We start from the raw sequence: 14,802 nt of genomic DNA, 5'->3' as shown, positions 1-14,802 counted from the left end.
CAGGTGGGCCACCTTGGTCACGTGACCTTGCACCGTCATAACTATTTGGCCACCGAACAGTGAGCGAACTGCCCACCGTGGCAGGCGGCAGCTGAATTAATGATTGGTCTCTCGGGAAGAGCAACTTGGGCTACACAAGGTCTACCGCTGTGAACACCTGCCATTTCAAGTCAAGTGGCGCATCGCTTACCCGCTACACCACTGCGCTAGGAGGTGTACGAGAACTCCCAGGGATCTATGAATGCAAAGCAGAGAACGACCTCCTGCATATACGGGAATTAACCCAATAAGCTATCGCGTCATACCCTTAAGGCTGAGCTTAAGTGTCTCCCCCAATTTCGTTTACATCTGTCTCCACGGGCGGCGCGTCTGGGTGTTACCACCACGAGGGGGCAAATCCCAGGTGATCCCGCATGTAAACACGCATAGCGTATTAAAAATATATTCGCTTCAACGTGACAATTCACACTTTCACTCTGTTTTCGAAGATGGGCTCGGAAGCTTTCAGCTGAGAGTTAATATCATTCGGGTTGTCTGAATTAAGAAAACTATTTCAAAATCTTTTGTTTGCACGTATTTTTATGCGCCCTGATTCAAGCCGGTACCCCCAACAGCGACAGCAGCGTTATGGAGTACTGCCTACGTCAGAGATCGATGTTGGTCATTACTCTCCGTATGTTCTACCTGGTGTCCACGTGAGCCATGCGGAAAAAGCACGTAGTTAGAAGAATGGTCATGCGGAATGTTTCATTAAAGTCCGAGACGTAAGCAGCTCCGTAGTAATGAAGAAGCGTAGTTTGCGGGTCCAGTAAGTGCACGGTTATAAAAAAAAAGCAGAAAAGGACGCCTTCTCAAGAGGTAGTGGACAGGACGACGCTGGAAACACAATTGAATTTTACTTGGTGAAATTTGTCGCAACAAAGCCGCGCGCACATCCGCGTCTACTCCTTCTTGTCAACACAAATCTTGTGCTTTTTTTTTTCTTAAGGAGGTAAAAGGTAAATAAAGCTCACCTCACCACTAATGCGTTGTCGTGCTCACTCACTTCAGGCGTCGGCGCAGAGCAGCCGGCTGTCCTTGTGAGTGCGAAAAAAAAGCTCTGCCCAGTTCATACATATCAAAAGAATGTTCGTGCCTTCTGCTCTGAGAGTAATTTTATTAAGAAAAGTATTCCCAATGTAAAGAAAAGATGGGCGATGCAGGCACGGTTCGGTTTTTGTTATTTACTCTCATTTCCCCCACCAAACGCTTGTAAAGGCCCAAAGGAACGGGTCTTATAGGAACATATACTTGCAGGCCTTTGTTGATAGTGGCGCCAGGACGTAATGCGCCGTTCCGGCACCGCGATCATAGTGAGCACAAAAAATCTTCACTGCTTTTTTTATCAACTACTGCTCCTGACTAGAACATTCATCCTCAATAAGGACGCAAATTATTCATGGTGGTTTCAGAGACGATTACTTCAGTGAAGCGCCTATCAGACGCTGCCGGTGCAGGAGTGGCTGTGATGATGTTCACAGAAGTGCGACAAGTGCGTCGCTCAACCAATGACACTACCTTATAATCGCGATAGCGTTAACGGTCCCACTCTCAAGACAGACTTCACCTCACGCGGGTAATTCGAACAACCCACAACTATCACACAACACTGCAGTAATGAAGTCAGTGCAAAATTCCTCATTCGTCAAAAGGATCCTGACGTCATTCCATCACCATTACATAAGAGGGCAAATACGGGCTGGTTGGTACATGTTTTAAGAATTGGAAAAACAGCGCAATCAAAGACGAGACACAAGAGAAGGACAAAACACCAGCGCTGACTAACAACCAAATGGTTTATTGCTACAGGCAAGGCAGCATATATATGAAATGGCACGAGTAAAAAACACAAAATAAGCATGAGAGAAAGATACCGCACAACCACACAACTTGACTAAAAAAAGGCACGTCACTGATTAAGATACGCAAGTTCCTTTGAGAGTAGATTTATGGATGGGCTGCTGATACAGGTGTTACCGAGCTTTCTGATATGGCAAGCCTCCGAAATGAGCCTTGTGGTCTCATCTTTATAACGGGCGATGATAGTAGTCCGATTGAGGTGCGCTTCGCAATCTTCACACTCAGCACAGTGCACAGCAAGGTGGTTTCTGCGAGACTTGTTATCTATATCTTTTGCATGTTCACGCAGTCTATCGTTGATGCATCGTCCCGTCTCACCGATGTAGAAACTGCCGCAAGAGGTCGGGATCTTGTACACGACACCAACACGACACTGAACGAACTTCCGCTTATGCTTCTTCTGGCAGCCTTTTTTGCTTCCATCCTCATTAACACGCTTGAACAATCCGCTAAGTTTATTCCTGGCTGAAAAAACCAGTCTAATGCCTCCTTTACTCACTATCTTTTTTAGATTGTGCGAAACTTTGTGCACATACGGGATGCACACTGTTCTTTTTCTTTCTGCCAGACCCGCATCGGTGTCCTTGATCTTTCGCAGACTACATTCTGCAAGCAGGGACTCAGCAACATTTGACACCATCTTCGTGGGGTATCCTGCTGCAGATAGCCTGTTCACCTGTGCGTGAAAGCTGCCTTTTGTCTGATGCAGACATGATCTTTGCAGTGCGGCTCTTAGGCATGCCTTAGCGATACCGCGCTTAACAATCTTCGAGTGAGCTGACCGGAAAGGGAGAAGGCTCTTCCTGGACCGCGGCGAGTATGCCCAACAAATATGGTTGCTAGAAATTGTCATTTCCATGTCTAAAAACCTGAGCCTGTTATTAGAGGGGAGCTCTGAAGTCAATTGGAGGTCATTAAGTTCATAACAGAACGTGTCAAAAATCTCTGCAGCCGTTTGCTGTGCGTCATTAGTGCGATATAAAATTAGAAAGTCATCAACATATCGCATTATCTTAACAATGGACGCGTCATCGAGCTTAGTTCGAAGACGCCTGTCATAACTTGCTAGAAGTAAATCGCTTAGTACAGGAGCGATGCTCGAGCCAATGCAGACTCCTTGTTTTTGGATAAAAAATTTGCTGTCTATAGTGACAAAGGTTGATTTCATGTAAAAACTCAGCAATTCTAAAAACCTGCTAACGTCCATTCCACATGCGTTTTGGAATTTGGTTACGCCAAAGCGGTCGATGCAAAGGCTGACTTCCGCGGTCACAGAGCGCTGAGGCAAGGAATAGTAAAGGTCCTTCACATCAATCGAAAAAGCGCTTACATGTGGTGGGCACTCTTCCCGAAGAAAGTCTGAAACAGTCTCGGGCTTCCTGATGAGGAATGGGTCGTCCACCTCCAGGTGAGAGAGGCACTTCTGCAAGAAAACAGCGACTTCACGTTGCCACGTGCCTCTTTCAGACACGATTGCGCGGAATGGGCACTGATCCTTGTGCGTCTTCGCACTGAAGAACATTGAAAGGCAGGTTCCTTTCGATGCCTTTACAGACGAAGCCAGCCTCGAGAGGCCGGCTTGTTCACAAAGCCGTACAATGAAAAAGCCGTACAATGGCCTGTACAATGAAAAGGCTCAAGAAGCAGTCCAAGCCAACTTCAGGGAATTAAAGTCCGTCAAACCTGCCAAGGTGCAAGAAAAAGCGGTCCAGCTTTGTGAACAAGCCGGCCTCTCGAGGCTGGCTTCGTCTGTAAAGGCATCGAAAAGAACCTGCCTTTCAATGTTCTTCAGTGCGAAGACGCACAAGGATCAGTGCCCATTCCGCGCAATCGTGTCTGAAAGAGGCACGTGGCAACGTGAAGTCGCTGTTTTCTTGCAGAAGTGCCTCTCTCACCTGGAGGTGGACGACCCATTCCTCATCAGGAAGCCCGAGACTGTTTCAGACTTTCTTCGGGAAGAGTGCCCACCACATGTAAGCGCTTTTTCGATTGATGTGAAGGACCTTTACTATTCCTTGCCTCAGCGCTCTGTGACCGCGGAAGTCAGCCTTTGCATCGACCGCTTTGGCGTAACAAAATTCCAAAACGCATGTGGAATGGACGTTAGCAGGTTTTTAGAATTGCTGAGTTTTTACATGAAATCAACCTTTGTCACTATAGACAGCAAATTTTTTATCCAAAAACAAGGAGTCTGCATTGGCTCGAGCATCGCTCCTGTACTAAGCGATTTACTTCTAGCAAGTTATGACAGGCGTCTTCGAACTAAGCTCGATGACGCGTCCATTGTTAAGATAATGCGATATGTTGATGACTTTCTAATTTTATATCGCACTAATGACGCACAGCAAACGGCTGCAGAGATTTTTGACACGTTCTGTTATGAACTTAATGACCTCCAATTGACTTCAGAGCTCCCCTCTAATAATAGGCTCAGGTTTTTAGACATGGAAATGACAATTTCTAGCAACCATATTTGTTGGGCATACTCGCCGAGGTCCAGGAAGAGCCTTCTCCCTTTCCGGTCAGCTCACTCGAAGATTGTTAAGCGCGGTATCGCTAAGGCATGCCTAAGAGCCGCACTGCAAAGATCATGTCTGCATCAGACAAAAGGCAGCTTTCACGCACAGGTGAACAGGCTAGCTGCAGCAGGATACCCCACGAAGATGGTGTCAAATGTTGCTGAGTCCCTGCTTGCAGAATGTAGTCTGCGAAAGATCAAGGACACCGATGCGGGTCTGGCAGAAAGAAAAAGAACAGTGTGCATCCCGTATGTGCACAAAGTTTCGCACAATCTAAAAAAGATAGTGAGTAAAGGAGGCATTAGACTGGTTTTTTCAGCCAGGAATAAACTTAGCGGATTGTGCAAGCGTGTTAATGAGGATGGAAGCAAAAAAGGCTGCCAGAAGAAGCATAAGCGGAAGTTCGTTCAGTGTCGTGTTGGTGTCGTTTACAAGATCCCGACCTCTTGCGGCAGTTTCTACATCGGTGAGACGGGACGATGCATCAACGATAGACTGCGTGAACATGCAAAAGATATAGAGAACAAGTCTCGCAGAAACCACCTTGCTGTGCACTGTGCTGAGTGTGAAGATTGCGAAGCGCACCTCAATCGGACTACTATCATCGCCCGTTATAAAGATGAGACCACAAGGCTCATTTCGGAGGCTTGCCATATCAGAAAGCTCGGTAACACCTGTATCAGCAGCCCATCCATAAATCTACTCTCAAAGGAACTTGCGTATCTTAATCAGTGACGTGCCTTTTTTTAGTCAAGTTGTGTGGTTGTGCGGTATCTTTCTCTCATGCTTATTTTGTGTTTTTTACTCGTGCCATTTCATATATATGCTGCCTTGCCTGTAGCAATAAACCGTTTGGTTGTTAGTCAGCGCTGGTGTTTTGTCCTTCTCTTGTGTCTCGTCTTTGATTGCGCTGTTTTTCCAATTCTTAAAACCATTACATAGTGCTTCTGAAGAAAGAAACGCAATTGAGCGGAAAAGAAAAATGGGGTCATTGAGGCGCGTTCGTTCGATTCGGTTAAAGGGAGGCCTTGTGTGTTCCTCGTAAATAAAAAAGTAATGACGAAAAGAAAACAAAATAACTTAAAATAAATGAAGAACGTCATACCCTTAAACGAGCATAAGCGCCCGCGATTTTTCCATGGCGCCCTACATCCACTGCAGGCAGCCAAAGCAATGTTGATGGCTCCCCGCTAGCTGTGAGGTTACTCTTTCAGACGGCCGAATGAAGTGCAAGCCAATACGCAGCGTACATTTCGGACAGCTCGACTTGGTACAGAGATTCAGCTGTATCCTGAACGCGGCCTAGGTGCCATGCGATACACTGCCTCTCTTTTAGAACGCAGCTCTTGACGCCCATTGCTGGTTTGAAGGAGGGTAGCGTCGATGTCCCCTGAAAGAGCGCGAGGGGGAAAGGGGAGATAAAGTGTAAAACGGGAGGGGGCGAGTATAGAATGTGGCCGGGAGCTACTTCCTCTCTCACGAGGTAAATCTGTTAGACTGTAATGCGCGCTCGTATGCGTGGCAACTTGCGGACTCGGACCGGACTCGCGCTCACGGTTTTGCCCGTGAGTGGCCCCTGAATGTCTGCAGCTGCCGCCCAATTGCCAAGGCTGGTTTGAAGGTCGTCATGGACTGCGCAAGCACTTGACTGCGGCTTGAGTTTCTTACCCGCTGCTTATGACTCCAGGGGTTGAGCTGCGACGACCGTTGAAGCCTCAGAAGAGGATGAAGAGCAAAACAGAGCAGGAGGGCGGAGGAGGAGGAGAGCAACAGGCTCAGATTGGACAAACGGTGCCAGGCCGGTGGCGTTTGCGGCAGCTGACTTGAGCCAGTCCCGCCGGTATGCTCCGTGCTTGCGTTCGACGAGCAAAGGCAACATGCCGCACTTGTCTACAAGCAGTATAATCGATCCGCTGTGCTGCAGATTCGTATCAAAGAGAATCGTAATCGTTGAAAATTTTTTACTCGGCGCTCACCTCAGCCATCTGCTGGACCACAGATCTCTTAGCCCACCCGGAGCTTTAATGTGGCAATCTGACATATTTTTTTACGATTTCTGACTATAAAAAAAAACAGAATTTTAATTTCAATAATGGCTTGGCTCTCTTCAGATGGCAAGCCAAGTGCCGAAGTGTGTAATAAATATTAGTTAGCTTGCAAAAACTGGACCTGGCAGTTTTCGGACATCCAGTTACCCCAGGTGGAATTCAGACCTTGCTAATAAGCAGGTAGTGCTCGAAATGCGAAGAAAACCGAAGAAGAAGCTTTTTTCTGGCAGGCTGCACGTATATGGTTCTGTAATGTGGTAGATACCGTTATAGATTCACGATGCATTTCACTACAGTAGTGTTGGTCACAAGAATTCTAGAACAAGGATAATTAATGGATTGTAGATACCACTCTCAAAATGACAACGCAGCTCAAAGTTCTAGCTAAAACGATAACTATGGCTTCACGTTAACTAACGTGTGCTACATTCCTCAGCAATTTACCGGAATCGCTCAAGACCTACTCTCAGAGTAACACTGCCTGCTGAACGTTCTCCGCAAGGATACCGAACCCGTGCAGCATTTTCATCCGCTGCGCGAGCTAAAGTCAATGTCGATCACGACATAAATGCGCTCGTTGGACGCAAACCTAATTTGATTTCATTAACGAAGTCGCATAAAGTGTGCAGATCCAATAAATTCACCATTCTTACCCCAAAGGTGGCCCGGCGAGTATAAAGCTACCGCGCGAATCAAACACGACAGTGGCGAAATGAAAGCGACAACTTTTCACTGACCAATGAAAGCATATGCTTTATAAATTCGGAACCGAGGCTCCCAGCCGCCTATGTCAATTTGAAAATATACTAATACTCGATATAACAGTAATGATATTTTGGAGCAAGAAGTCTACTTCACGACAAAAGCTGCAAAAGGCGGGCCATCGTTGAAGCCTTAACCTTGAATAAATAAACAAAGTAAATATTGCGGCGATTGGGGTTCGAACCTATAGCGGCGCGAACAGTTACGCTTCGCTGGTCACTGCACGAGAGCGCAGTGGTATCGCCGCAGCCAACCGCGCTTCTTGTTAAGCTGCAAAACAGTATCTCACTGTGCATTGAACATCATCGTTAACTAACTACGCCAGCTAACTGCGCCAACTTACATCTGCGGCGCTAACAGATCAGATCAGCTTAACCTGGAACAGAGCTTAACCTGAGTCAGTATCGTCGCCACACGTGCCAACGACCTAGCTAAGCAATATCGTGATTCATGAGCCAACCGGGCAAAACACATGCTTTCGAGCGTCTATTCGGTTTATCTATGCGTTAAAACCCTACCGCGCTTTTAAACCCAGCAACAAATGAGTGGTGTGATGCCGGATGTACCGCCGACTATGTCGAGTTTAACACAAGGGATGAACTGTAGCATTCACTAGCCCTGTGCATTGCAGAGCGTCCTCTTCATCAGCTTCAATGCGCAGTGCGAAGTTATGCGCCTTCGATTTTCTCAAAATCAGCGCAATTGTGAGACTACGTTGATTTTGACGGAAGGCAAGGTGCATAACTGGCTCCCCTCGGTCAGTGGACACCTCAGTCGCGCTTTGAGGTATGTGGCGGAGGTGTCCCCTCCAGGCCCGGTCCAAGCAACACATCTTTTGTAAATAGTACAAATAAATGTTTTACACCACCACCGCCACCTGCAAAAAACCGTGCTTTCGCACAATATTTCGTGCTTAGCAATGATAACCGGTAGTCATTTTTGTTGCAGCACCAGTTTTTGCAGACGAGGAAGAAAGCTTTTATTGAACAAGAAGGGTTTGCTTGACTTTATGATTTACTTCGGTGTTCTCTTTTTGATATTCGCATTTCTGTGTTTTTTTTGTTCTGTAACTCTCACAAATGTAAGCTTATTAAGAAGTACTGAAGTTTGGGCTAGTTGGGGTTGATACATAATACAAAAATCTGTCGCAGCACGAACGAAACGGGGACAAGAGAGAACACACACGACAGGACGAGCGCAGCACCTCCAACTGATAGTTTATAGAAAAACTGAAGCTTATGTACAGTTCTACTGATCATCTTGTGGAAATCAATCAGTTTTCCAAAAATGCTATTTCATTATCATGCAAAACTAAAGATGGTGCGCTGATACGCTGACTGCCTGCTAATCTAATATGATATGCCTCCACAATCTCTCCTTCGACTTGGTCTTTCCCGCGCCCAAGAAATTTGGTTTCCGGAAATATGGGTTTGCATTTGCAGTCGCGACAATGTATGGCAAGATGCCCACTCTTCCCTACCTTGACCAAATTGTAGTGCTCCGTATCTCTTTCATTAAAACAACGTTCTGTTTGCCTGATGTATACTCTATTACAGGTAAGGGGAATGCTATAAACTACGTTAGTTATGCACTGTGTGAAACAAAGTTGGTGCTTGATTGCGCATACCTGCTTTTTCTTTTTTACCATCATTGGGCATATTTTTGAAAGCTTGCTGGGAGCTGTGAAAAGCACGTCTCCCCTCTTATTCAATTTGGCTATGATGCGCCTACCGGCCCAGCTGGGCGCAGTCGCCGGTGTGCAGCATGCGCTGTATGCTGATGGCATCAGCCTGTGGGCCACGCAGGGTTCCCTTGCAGACATTGAGGCTAACCTGCAGGAGGCGGCGACCATAGTGGACCGTTATGCTCGCCGCTGCGGCCTCCAATGCTCCACCCAAAAGTCTGAATTTGTGCACATACGCCCCTCCCCAAAGTGCACAGACAAAATTTCATTGTCTCTCGAGACAGGTCCAATCACTGAAAATATCGAAGTCCGGGTACTGGGGCTCTTTATACATCAAGACAGACGGTCAGAAACAACATTTGCCAAACTCCGTCAGGTGGGGGACCAGGTGGGCCGCTTGGTCCGCCGGGTTTCTAACAAGCGCGGGGGGTTACGATGTAAGGATGCCTTGCGGCTGGCGGAAGCATTTGTAACCATTCGAATTCTATATTCGACACCATACCTCCACCTGCGGAAGCAAGACGAGGATTCACTCGAAGTCATCTTCCGCAAAATTATTAAGCGGGCTCTAGGCCTCCCCGGGACCACCTCCAACAAGCGCCTCCTGGGGCTAGGCATGGTGAACACATTTCGGGAGCTCCGGGAAGCCCACTTGACTAACTGTAAGGAGATAGCGCCACCCAGCGTCAATTGTGTGGCAGAAGAGAAGCACGAGGAGCGCGTGCGGAGGGGTACGCCGGGACAGGTGGAAGAGGATTACGTGGCAGAGAAGAGAAGAGCGCGGTGGACGACGGACGTGGACGAGTTCTGCTGGCTCCCCGAGTTCCGGGCTTGGGCCTCAGCCGCAGACGTTCGGGCCACCAGACCTGGACATCCATCGTCGAGAGCCTCAACCACCAGGCCCAGGCGCCACTCTTCTCCGTCCACCCGTCAGCTGCTCCACACAGGCCGCTTCTGGTGCCTACGTGGCCTTTCCGGGATACCAGACCTGGGAACCGTGCTGGGAGCCCACAGACGCTGACGCTGCGGTAGCGCTGAAGGCCAACGGAGAAACGCCGGCAACAGTGCATCGACACTGGAACGCCCAGAGACTCCCTGACTGCCCGACACCCAGCCAGTCCTCCCCGCTCGTTGCTCGAATGAGAGACAAGTAGTGTGACTTTCCTTTTTGACTTTCTTTTTTCTGTATTTTTCGTAAGCAATTTGTTCTGTTCCCCCGTGTGTTTTTCCCGTGTGTTGTTGCGTTGCTCTCTTGTTCCTTTCTTTTTTTCACGCCCATACTGAAATTGGTTTCCTTTCCTATAAAAGCCGCCTCGTTTATTGTTTGTACTTTTGTGTTTGTGTAAAATACAACCTGCAATCTCCCACGATCCTCACACTAACCAATACACACGTTTCTCGAAGACATCGTCGGGTCGCCGCCTCCTTGCCCGACTACACATCCAACATACCACTCTCATGGAAGAGCGCGTACGTATTCCATCCCAGTGGAGATGCACCCTCCACGTGCGCCTTCTTCCCGCGAACATGAACCGTGAGGACCATAATGGCCGGCGCCTGGTGCGGGCGGAAGCCCTGGCCCGCCACTATGGATCGAAACCCGGCGTATTCTACGTGGATGCCTCAGGCCCCCACCATGGGGGATGGTACACAGCCGCAGTCGTCCACCAATCCAAAACAGTGAACGGCCTTACTTTCCGAGCCCGTGACATAACACACGCGGAGGAGGTCGCCATTGCGTTGGCTGCATCTGATTCCAATTCAAAAACAATTATTTCCAACTCGCGAGGGGCATGTCGGAACGTCGAGCAGGGCTGGGTACCGTATCTAGCCTACCGCATTCTTCAAAACAGCGTCTACACCGGTGACCCCGCACACCGGCGTATCGTTTGGGCTCCCGCTCGCATGGGCCTTGAGGGAAATGAGGCAGCTGACGCCGCCGCCCGCGCGCTCTCACACCGGACATTCCCCTCCGACCCTGACGATCCGGAACTCGAATTTATTCCAGCTTACACCTTCAAAGACGTCGTTTTATTCTATCAATCTGGCCATGGTCTTTATCCCCGCCTGTGTAAAGGTCTCTCAAAGGCGGAGGAGCGGCTTCTGCTCCGCGTGTATACTAATACTTTGCTGTGCCCGGCAGCTCTGAAACACTTCGACCTTTCTTTCTCGGGCAGCTGTCCGCACTGCACGGAGAAGTCTTCTGACATCTACCACATGGTGTGGGCCTGCCCTTCCAACCCTGCTATCCCCCCTCACCCCAACCCAACCCGGGAAGACTGGGAGGCGACCCTGCTCGGCTGCTCTGACCTGCAGGCCCAACGGGCCTTGGTCGCGCGAGCCTGGGCGGCGGCCGATGCCACTGGGGTCCCGAACTATAGGAACCTCCACCTAGTATTTGTAAGGGCTGGCCCCCTCTGGGTCAGCTCATGCATAACCTCCTGTATTATACCTGTACATAAATGTTTTCCACCACCACCGCCATGCTAGTCACACAAGAAGACACATTGTTACAGTGCCACGGAGTCCAAAGAACGCCACCACCTGTTCGGCGCGGTGCGTTGCCCTTCGAACACAACGCTTTTTGAGGAAAGGAAATGGTCTGTAATTCTCTGTCGTCTCGGTGGACACCTGAGCCGCACCGTACAGGAAGGGAGGAAGTGTGAGTGAAAGAAGAAAGAGGGGCCGTAATGAACAAAATGAAAATTTTATTTGAGGAAAGGAAGTTACTCATTTATTTATTTATTTATTTATTTATTTATTTATACATACTGCAGCGCAATTATATGCGCTATGGCAAGAGTGAAAAAAAAACAAAAAGCAAAATACTAAAGGTAACAAAATACAACAATATGTACAAAGTGACCTTAATGAAGTTCAAAACACACAAAAAGTAACAAACAAAAAAGGAACTGTTAATGGCACGGTCGGAATATTCAGGTGTTATGTGTCTTCCTTGGCAGTTATAAAACTTTGAACTGGAGATGAACGAATGGGTCCAGGTAGAGAATTCCAGGCTTCTATTGAACGGGGAAAAGAAACTGAATTTGAACAAATTAGTATGTGCAAAATACGGTATTAAATTTAGCTCGTGATGATTTCTTGTAGATGATAAAGGTGCAAAGTTAATGTAGTGATTAACTGAGAGCCTTACCGAGGAATTGACGATACAATGTAAGAATTTTAGTGATTCAGTGTGGCGACGGGCGGAGAGCGTGGTTAAATTCAATGAGAGAAGTGTAGAAGAGGGTGAGAAATCGCGATCATAACGATGACATATAAAACGCACAGCTTTTTTCTGGACTGCTTCTAACATGTTAATTTCAAACTGCTTATACGGGTTCCACACTACAGCTGCGTAATCAAGAACAGGGCGGATTAGAGATTTATACAACAGTAGCTTTGTGTCTTTTGGTGAATTGGGTAGCGTACGTCGTAGATAACCTAGTTTTTTTAGTGCTTTATTACATACGTAATCAATGTGTTTAGACCAAGACATGTTATGCGTGAATATGACACCAAGATATTTATACTGAGAGACCCTATCTACCACACGGCCATTGAACGAGTAACTAAAATGGGAAACGGAAGATTTGTTACAAAAGGACATGAGGATGGTTTTGTCGAAATTAATTCTCATTTGCCAGGTACTACACCAACTACAAAACATAGCAAATGACACTTGGAGGTGACGATGATCATTAGGGCCATTAATTACTTCGTATAAATCGCAGTCATCAGCGTAAAGACGAATGTTAGAAGAAATGTTATGTGGCAAGTCATTTATATATATTAAAAAGAGTAGCGGTCCAAGGACGGAACCCTGAGGCACTCCTGACGTCACATCAACAGCCGCGGAATGAGAAGAATTATAAGATACGAACTGGGAACGGGATGAGAGAAAGCTAGAAATCCAGTCAACCAAGTGAGGATTGTTTAGTAAAGTATTTAGTTTAGCAAGAAGTTTGGAATGTAGAACAGTATCGAACGCTTTCGAGAAATCTATAAAAATGGCATCAACTTGGTTGCCGATATCGAGGTTAAGTAATATATCATGAGTGAATTCTGTTAATTGTGTTACCGTACTAAAACCGCGCCTAAACCCATGCTGAAAGTTAGATAGCAAATTACTGGATTCAAGAAAAAGCATGATGTGTTTATGAATGACGTGTTCCAACATTTTGCATGATTGTGATGTCAAAGAAATCGGTCTATAGTTAGACAAGCATTGCCTATCACCGGATTTATAAAGAGGGAGCACTTTGGCTAATTTCCATGAAGAAGGGACAGTAGCAGATGATAAGGACTTATTGAATATGATGGACAGGTATTTCGATGACCACATGGCGTAACGAACCAGGAACGCATTGTATATTCCATCTGGACCGGTACATTTCTTAACATCGAGGTTTAGTACAAGATTTAGGATGCCATCAGGCTTTACCACAACATCACTGATTGCTGAAGAAGAAATTATATTGGTGAGCGGTGGAATGACATTGTTATCGGGAACGAACACTGAGTGAAAATATTTGTTGAAAGCATCTGATATTACTGCTGGCTCACTGATGACGTCATTATCTAATCTGAACGAAGTGGATGAAGTATCGCGAGGTAAGATGGATGACCAAAATTTTCGGGGGTTAGTTCTTAAGAGATCGCGCAGGTGGACACGAAAAAAGAAATCTTTGGCCGTATGTAACTTAAGATTAAATTCTTCTTTCGCCTTGTGAAATCTGTCCAAGGTTATGGGATTGTCTCACATATCTCACTAGACATTAGCCGAAAATTGTATTTGAGGAAAGGAAGTTGCGCAGTAACTGTCTCACATATTTCGGTGGACACCCGTCAAATTTCGCGCGCGGTGACAACTTGGGTCAGTCTAAAAAGCCGGGGGGGGGGTCATTGGGGAGGGGTTTCAGCTGCAGGAGTTCCGATTTATTTGGAGAGGCTCCGTTGCTCTCCAAATAAATCGGAACTCACTCACTCACTCTCTGCGGACGCAGGATCACATATATCAGAAACCCCTACCGCGCAATATGAGTGCTAGTCTCCATCACGGTAGGCGGCAGGCACGAGCGAGCTATTACACCAAAACATACAGCAACCGCTCCGATATCCTTTATGTCGACGCGGCACAAAATTCTAAACCAGGATATTTCACGGCAGTCGCAGCCTATGAAGACGGCACAGTGGGGGCCGCCGCCACTATTCGAACTAATTCGCCTGCAGAGGCGGAAGGAGCCGCCATCGCACTTGCTCTGGCCCATTCCATCATTGACAAAAACATAACAGAAATTTGCACAGATTCACAGGCCACGTACCGCCACTACCTAAAGGGCGTGGCGACTCCGGCAACACACCGTATTCTTACCACGGCCACCTCTCTCGACCGAACGGTTACTCTGTCGTGGGTCCCTGGGCATGCCTCGATCCCCGGTAATGAGCGCGTTCATGCTCTGGCCCGAGAACTCTCCTCCCGGACCCCGGAGGATCGGGCACCCAACCCTGCGCAAGAAGCCCCTTCGGTTTTCTCTACATATCACCAAATTACCACATTTTACAAATTCAGCCGCATGACACTTCCACCACCCCACAGTACCTTGTCGCCCTTATCCAGCGCCACATCGCGGCAATTACAGACAGGCTGCTTTATTTCACCCCACCGCCTCTCATGCTTTCATCCCACCTTTCCTCCTGATTGTAACACCTGTGGCGTGCCCAAATCCACACTTTTCCATTACCTTTGGGAATGTCCTTCCCCAAAGGCAGTATCCCCCATCCCCAATCCCACTCGATCTTCCGGGGAGGCTGCTTTACGGACCGCTCAGCCCGCCGGCCAGAAATGGCTAGTGGATCGGGTTTTACGTGAAGCACTAGCCCGTGGACT

General features: G+C 47.5%; 1 pseudogene; it reads left to right on the top strand.

Moving 5' to 3' along the window:
- LOC149327544 (uncharacterized) overlaps positions 1 to 14,802 on the top strand; it is a 63,701-nt pseudogene that overhangs the window by 30,957 nt on the left and 17,942 nt on the right.

This window comes from Amblyomma mixtum, chromosome 10 (assembly GCF_055824585.1).
Source record: "Amblyomma mixtum isolate Tamu chromosome 10, ASM5582458v1, whole genome shotgun sequence".
In the NCBI taxonomy this organism is placed as follows: domain Eukaryota; kingdom Metazoa; phylum Arthropoda; class Arachnida; order Ixodida; family Ixodidae; genus Amblyomma; species Amblyomma mixtum.
This window is presented reverse-complemented; position numbering and strand designations above follow the sequence as displayed.